We start from the raw sequence: 7,047 nt of genomic DNA, 5'->3' as shown, positions 1-7,047 counted from the left end.
AAAAAAAAAAAAAAAAAGCCAAGACAGAGCACGGGTGCAAGCTACTTAACTCGACAGGTACAGTTAGAATTTTAATGTAACTGATAAATTGCAGGGTGACGAGGGTGAGATCAGTTAGACAACTTGACTAATCTACACCTTCTGACCCTGGGGAGCCATCCTGCCTTTCTTATCTTTGTTCATCATCAGGGCTCCATTGGAACTCGGAGAATTTCCGAAGATAAAATAGTCTCACCACATCAACCTCATGACCTATTTCCTTTTTCCTCTCCTCCCGTTTGAAGAGATGTTAATGGAGGACACCTATGACTTAATGGTACCCCGCAAAGCGGCCCACACCAAGATCTTTGGATCCGCCAGGCAGGGCTGTGGTCTGCAGCTTTTTGGCCATTCCTGTCCAAGGCCAGGCCGCCCAACTCAACTGAGAGGCCGCCGCCGAATTCCATCCAGACGGATAATTAAAGAGGGCGGCAGCCTGTGTTCCAGAATGGTAACAGTATTTTTGGGAAGCGTCTGTGGGTAAAATCAGTAGCACACCCACCTAGCTATGACCATATTTGGTGAACAGAAAGCAATTTTCCTTACTCGTGACATTTAAGGTCAAGTCTACTAATTGTTTCTATAAATATAACTTGAGCCCAAGATTCATCCCTCTCAAAATTAATCTCACAAGTCGGATGAATACAATGCTCTGAAGAATGCCACTGTAGGAGCAGTGTGCCAGTGATCTTCTCCAAATTATGAAGTCTGTCTTTGCATGCACATTCTGAGTCTGTAAAATTACAACCTGTTTCTCCTGCTTGCTTTACACAGGACAAAAATTTAAGATGCCATTAAGTAATCTTAACACTGCTAGGAAAAAGGAGTACAAAGATATAATTTCTTCCCACTAATTCACCTCCATAATCTGTTGATTTAGTAGTTACTTTTCCACAAATTTAAATTAAATCTTTTAAAATGTAAGTTTCTTAAATGCCCTATTTCAAGACATGTTTTAACTGTCCCACTGCTAAACACTTTTCCTCTTAAAACTTATCTGTTGAATTCATAGAAGAGCAAAAGATTGTCAATCAGAATTGGTTAGAAATATCTGTAGCTTAATGGGGAAAAATATTACTAATACCCAAGCATAATTTTATTTGTTGTGGAAACAAAGCAATTTTTTACTGAGGAACCTTTCAAAATGCATTTCTGACCCACGGGCGCCCCCACCCCCACACCGAACCTCATGTCTGTTTCCCAGAATGTCCTGCATCAGTGGGGAAATGGAAATATCCCTCCTCGAACACACTGCCCTAATTACAGGGTTACCTTAGTATTCACTAAAAAGCCCTGTTTGCAATTATGATTCCAACGGAAAGCAAACCTAGGAGCAGATGAGTAACAGTTCGGGTGTAATTGCAAACTTTTGTGTGTTACTTTTTAAGAAATTCCAAAAGACTTTTCTGCACTAATCCTTCCTTAATCCTAGGAGAACCAAAAGAAGACAAGAATGCGACCTTGTGCTGACCTTGTGCACCACTGTCCTTGTGAGCAGCCCTGACCTGCTGAGAATGTTCCTCTGGCAGGAGCATTTCCAGTCATACCACCTTCTTCCCATCTGCGGGGCTTCCAGATGGTTAAGTACTTTAGAAAGATCTCTGGAGGAGGGAGACAACCTAAACTTAACTCTCTAGAGTTCTCTGAGAAGAATAGAACTTGTCCTTTGCTAACAGTGCCAAAGGACGGACTTCCAAACCCTCTCTCTGAGCTGGACTGAGAAAATGCACAGTTCACTCGCTGCTGATGGAGCCTCCCTGGAAGCTGTAGATGATTTAATGCATTTCTGGGTGGACGGCACCCGGACTGTCAGTGCCCTGAAAGGGTGACAGGAACGGTCTTGGAGCTGTGCCTGGACTCCCCAAGCAGCCTCTGCGCTTTCCACTTCATTTTGCCTGTGCCAAATGGGCTCAGAAAACACTTCTTTTTCTCACCTTTCCTTCCTCCAGAAAGGAATTCTCCTTTTTCTGCAGCTGCATTTCTCAGTCTAGCAATTTGAAAATATATTTCACATTCAATTTATATGGCTTATCACTTATATTTTATATATTTGAATTTTTGGTTTGGTCAATGTGAAATAAAGCATAGTAAGACTCTGGGACAATAAACAACATTGTGTAGAAGTCTCTTCCACCATACTGATTTTAATTCTTTTGGATATACACCCAAATGTGGGACTCCTGGGTCATATAGTAGGTTTATTTTTATTTTTAAAGGAAGCTCTTTATTATTTTCCATGATGGTTGTGTCAACTTACAGTTCCACCACCCATGAACTAAGTTCCCTTTTCTTTACACTCTTGATGGCTGATTTTTGGAGGCAATTTAACAACAACAGATGCTCGAATAAAACAACGTGGTGTCTCTATAGGCAGTGAGATACTATGAAGCCTTCAAAAAGGAGGAGCCCTTCCATTTGCGGCAATGTAAACCTGGAGGACGTTATGCTATGAGAAGTAAATCAGGCACAGAAAGACAAATATTACAGGACCTCACTCGGCTACAGGATATAAAAAGTCAAGGGCATAAAAGTAGAGACTGGAATGGTGATTCCTAGGATGAGGATCAGATTAATGTCTGGCTGAGTCAGAAGCGCCGCACCCATCTCTCCTGAGAAAACTGTGAGGCCCATTAGGGCTGGAATAATCCACCTACTCGGGTGTGTAGAGATCTGACCTTATACAGATAAACTGTTCCTCTCAAAAACCTCTAAATTCCTGACTCCATTTACCTCAGCCCCTAAAGCATACAATCCAAAGACTAACACGTGGCCAATAACGATGTGCCAAACATCCCGACTCCGCCCTGGCTCCACCCCTGCCTTACCCTATATAAATCTGTACATTCCCTGAATAAAGCGGAAGCTTTCCAGAAACCTTCCTGGAATCTACCTGGTGATTTCACACCTTGCCCTCCCAGTCCGGGCCCCTGAACCTTGCTCTGCGAGTGGGCTCGCGGATGAAAACACCACTAGGATACGGATAGCTAGGGAAAGGAGAGATGTTGGTGAAAGGGTATAAAGTTTCAACTACAAAGGAAGAACAAGGGTCAGTGATCTCCTGTACAGAATGGTAAGCAGGAGTCGTTGGCACACGTCTGTAATCCTAGCACTCAGGAGGTTGAGGTAGGAAGACTGCAGTGAATTTGAGGTGGACTCCATCTCGGGCTGGGGGATATGGAGGGAGAGAATGGTGCCTATAAGTAATAAAATTCTGGTATATTTCAAGCTTGCTTAATTATTAGATTTCAAATGTTATCCTCACAAAAGAAATGGATAAATATGTGAGGTGAAGGCTATGTTATTTAGTTAATTATTTAAAAATGTGAACACGTAGTAAAACATTACACAGTACCTTACATATATAATTATTTGTCAGTTAAAAAAGTTTAATAGTAAAACATAAATTTAAAAACAGATTCAAGGCCAGGTATGCTGCAGGGAGGGGAGGGTCACCATTCAATATCCTCAAAGGGAGAACTTCATAAAAGCACGCCTGTTGTGGCCTTCATTGGGCATATTTCTTTTCTTTCTTTTTTTTTTAAGATCAAAGATTTAGCAGAGATGAAAGACCCCAACTTTGTACAGAAATATATATTAACCAGGAGGAACTTCTTAAGTGGAAACATTCATATAATGACCTTTATTTCCATATTTTTATCTGATACACTTTCTCAGAAACCTTAAAAAAATGAATGAAAGAGTCTTATTTCTATGAGATTATGGCTGCAATCCAGAAGCAAATTAAAACATATAGCTCACGTGGAAATTTTTAAAAAATATTCACAAGATTGTGACATGTAGTCAAAAGACTCAGATGACTGAGAAGTAGTTTATTTTTATTAAGATGTTTGGCACCATGTTGAAAAATAATTGGCAAATAATTTGTAGTTCAGACAACAAAGTGCAGAGATAAAAGGTTGCCTTCAGCTTCCTTTAGAGGTCCAAATGAACTTCCTGAACCACAGGCACGGGCCATGCATATGCTTCCAACTGAGATGTAAGCAGAAAATACATTTAGATTTCTTTCAGAAATGTTGATAGTTCTATGCCATATAAAGTACTGATAGTCATTATTAATTACCAAATAACTGGCACCTTATTTTCAGGAAGCACAAATTCACTTTTGCTTTTGCGTTCCTATCATTCACATTACTTTCACTGTAGATAACAGTATACAGAAATATAAAGAGGAAGAAATTAAAAATCGCTTGCTACCCTTAGGTTTCCATCACCCATAACTACTTCCTACTGTTTCTTGGCCAGGTGGGAAGCTGAGGTCAGGCTGTTTAGGGGTTAAGGATGTAAGAGGACTGCAGGTCAGGCCTTGACTGTTTAAGAGAAGAGAGGTGGTCTGAATTAAATTCTTCTATTGGAATCTGGATTCTCAAAAGGGTTTACGTTAACGATGAAACTAACAAATGAAAAGCTCTATTAGGAGCCCGGACCTTTCCGTCTGGCTCCAGCTCTGGTTCCTCCCCATACCACAGCGTCTCGGGCTGCGCATCCTATGGATTTGTGTCCTGATGTTCTGGGAGAGAAGGGAACTAGAACAATGGTCTGTACTTGGCATATGTGACGCAAGCCAGTGTGCATGCACTGTGGGGAGGTGGAAAGGGAGCACCAAGCACTTTCAATCTCAGGAAAAAAGACCCGAAAGATAATACATTTAGATTCACTAAGGTCCAGAACAAGGAGTCAAAACTCAGAAGTAATGGGAAGCTGGAAACAAAACGAAACCGCAAAAAAGGATCTTCTACGCAGGGCCAAACAAAAGTTCTGGGAGCTTTTCCGAAGTGTTTCCTCGCCTCTCCTTGGACTCCCAAGGCTGGAGGTCTCAGGCTGGGCTAGAGTTCTCCCTGACCCGGACTCCGCTGCTGTTATCTCTTCCCTAAGCCACAGAGTCTTTAACCGCCTGCGCGGGAGCCCAGCCTGCAGAGGGCTTCTCCCCTGCTCCTCTCCGGTCACCGGCCTCACTCACCGTGGTCAGAGGCCTTCCACCTCATCCCCGCACACACCAGAGCCCGCCCCTTCCTCAGAGTATGGCCTCGGCCGGGGTGTTCCAGAAGGTTGCTCCAGCCACGCCTGGGTCTTTGGGGCCTCCTCTTGCTTGCTTCCTCAGTCCCTCTTCCCTGAGCTCGAGCTCGGTGGCCTCCTCTCCTCTCCTCCTAAAGTCTTCGTCTCTGTGAGAGTGGCTTGGCCTCTTTCTCGCCCCGGCTCTGGCCTCCCAGCTCTTCCTCTGCACAGCTCCCTCCCCACCCGCTGAGCAGACAGCTGGACCCCAGGGAGCCCTTCCTGTCCAGTCCCTGCGGAAGTCTGTGAACCTTCTTGGCGTTCAGTTTGCCACGTCTTTCTTTTCCATGTTTAAAGTAATTCATCTCATGCAACACAACTCACTTATTTGTTGGTTGCCTCCCCATAGAGAAAACAAGTCCCCGTGGTGGGACTTTGCATATTTTATTATCTGGTATTGAGATTTCTTAAAAATCTTTGACGGGCTTCTCCATCTGTCTTCATAAATGGTTTTCCTTGATAGATGTGAAAAGAACACAATACTTTTTAAAAAGAATGTTTTATGCACATACTTGTGCTCTAAAAAGTGTTTCCAAAAATAGTATTATAGAAGCTGAGTGTGGTGGCACATGCCTGTAATCTCAGGGCTCAGGAGGCTGAGGCAGGAGAATTGCAAATTTGATTCTAGCCTGGGCAACTTAGTGCTGAGTAAGGTCCTGTCTCAATATTTAAACCAGGGAAATAGAGCAAGAGGATTTGTAGCTGATGGTGGGGGGGGCAGTGAGGGGTGGCATTGTCACCTTAAGATAGAAGATGACATTTTTTTCCTTTATTTTGGGCAAGTTGGCTTGTAAGTATTTAAAACAAATATAAACAGTTTGATGTGACAAATACATTTTGGTGTTACACTGAAGCTTCTCTCTAAAATTCTCAAATTTATTAGCAAAAATTCTAGAGATCAAAGCAGAGCTTTAAAATATAAGTTTTATAATAACTGTGGAACACAAGAATAGAGACTTCTAATTTCTTCAAAACTACATCTTAAACTTATCAATACAGCTGTCTTCTGTCTATTATGAAATGCTCTTATCATACAACAAAGTAACAAAAATGAGGTATTTAGTTGAAATAACTCTTGGCAATTTTTTTTTAAAGTTAAAAAATTTACTGAGAAGAGAGTTTTCAGGATGTGCATTTAAAATTTAAGGCCTTGATTATTCTTCTGTTAATCTTTTTCATGTTGAAATGTGGCCTTTGATTTTGTGCCAAGACTTCTATTCTTGCTGTCCTGAGAAGCTGCCTGTTGGATCTCGACATTGTCTCCCACTCTGGCTCGTGGTGCATCAATCCTGGCCTGGTGAATTCCATACAAATAATTTCACAAAAACTCATTTGTCTCTTTCCTCCTCCAGGGGAACATGGGTCTGGCAGCCTTCAAGTAGCGATCCTGATATTTTGCTAGAGCTGACATGGGAAGGAAGCTGTGATGGATTCTGATTAAAACTCACTTCTGGGGCACTCACAGGAAGTTTAGGAGAGCTCTGTAACGTTGTTTCATCAAAGTGGAAGCTTCTTAGTTTTTTGACTATCAGAATTTGATTAGATTTCAAAAAGCACTTAAGGATAGGCAATGTTGTTACATATTTGAACAAGCTACGGATACAGGAAAAACTCAGGCATTAATTTTTTAAGTACAAGAGAGAGGCGTGCATATGAGTTCTATCTTCATGGGGAGATGTGTACCTGGATGGGTCACAGTGCTCCCTTTCCCATCTCCTGACTGCTAACTGTTGCAGTGACTCAAAGCTCAGTTCTTTGGCTTCTCCTCTTTTTTAGCATCCTTCACTTCCTTCACGGCCTTGGTCTCTGGCTGTTGGATCCCACCCATGTCCTGGTGACCCCAGCATGTGTCATGGCCAGCCCAGGACTCTGTCCTGAATCCAGGGCCCTCCCCTGCAAGATTCCACAAGGCAAAGAGGAGCGAGCGTTCTGCTGCTT

Source organism: Fukomys damarensis, unplaced genomic scaffold (genome assembly GCF_012274545.1).
Source record: "Fukomys damarensis isolate Sample0158 unplaced genomic scaffold, DMR_v1.0_HiC HiC_scaffold_14, whole genome shotgun sequence".
Taxonomy (NCBI): domain Eukaryota; kingdom Metazoa; phylum Chordata; class Mammalia; order Rodentia; family Bathyergidae; genus Fukomys; species Fukomys damarensis.
This window is presented reverse-complemented; position numbering follows the sequence as displayed.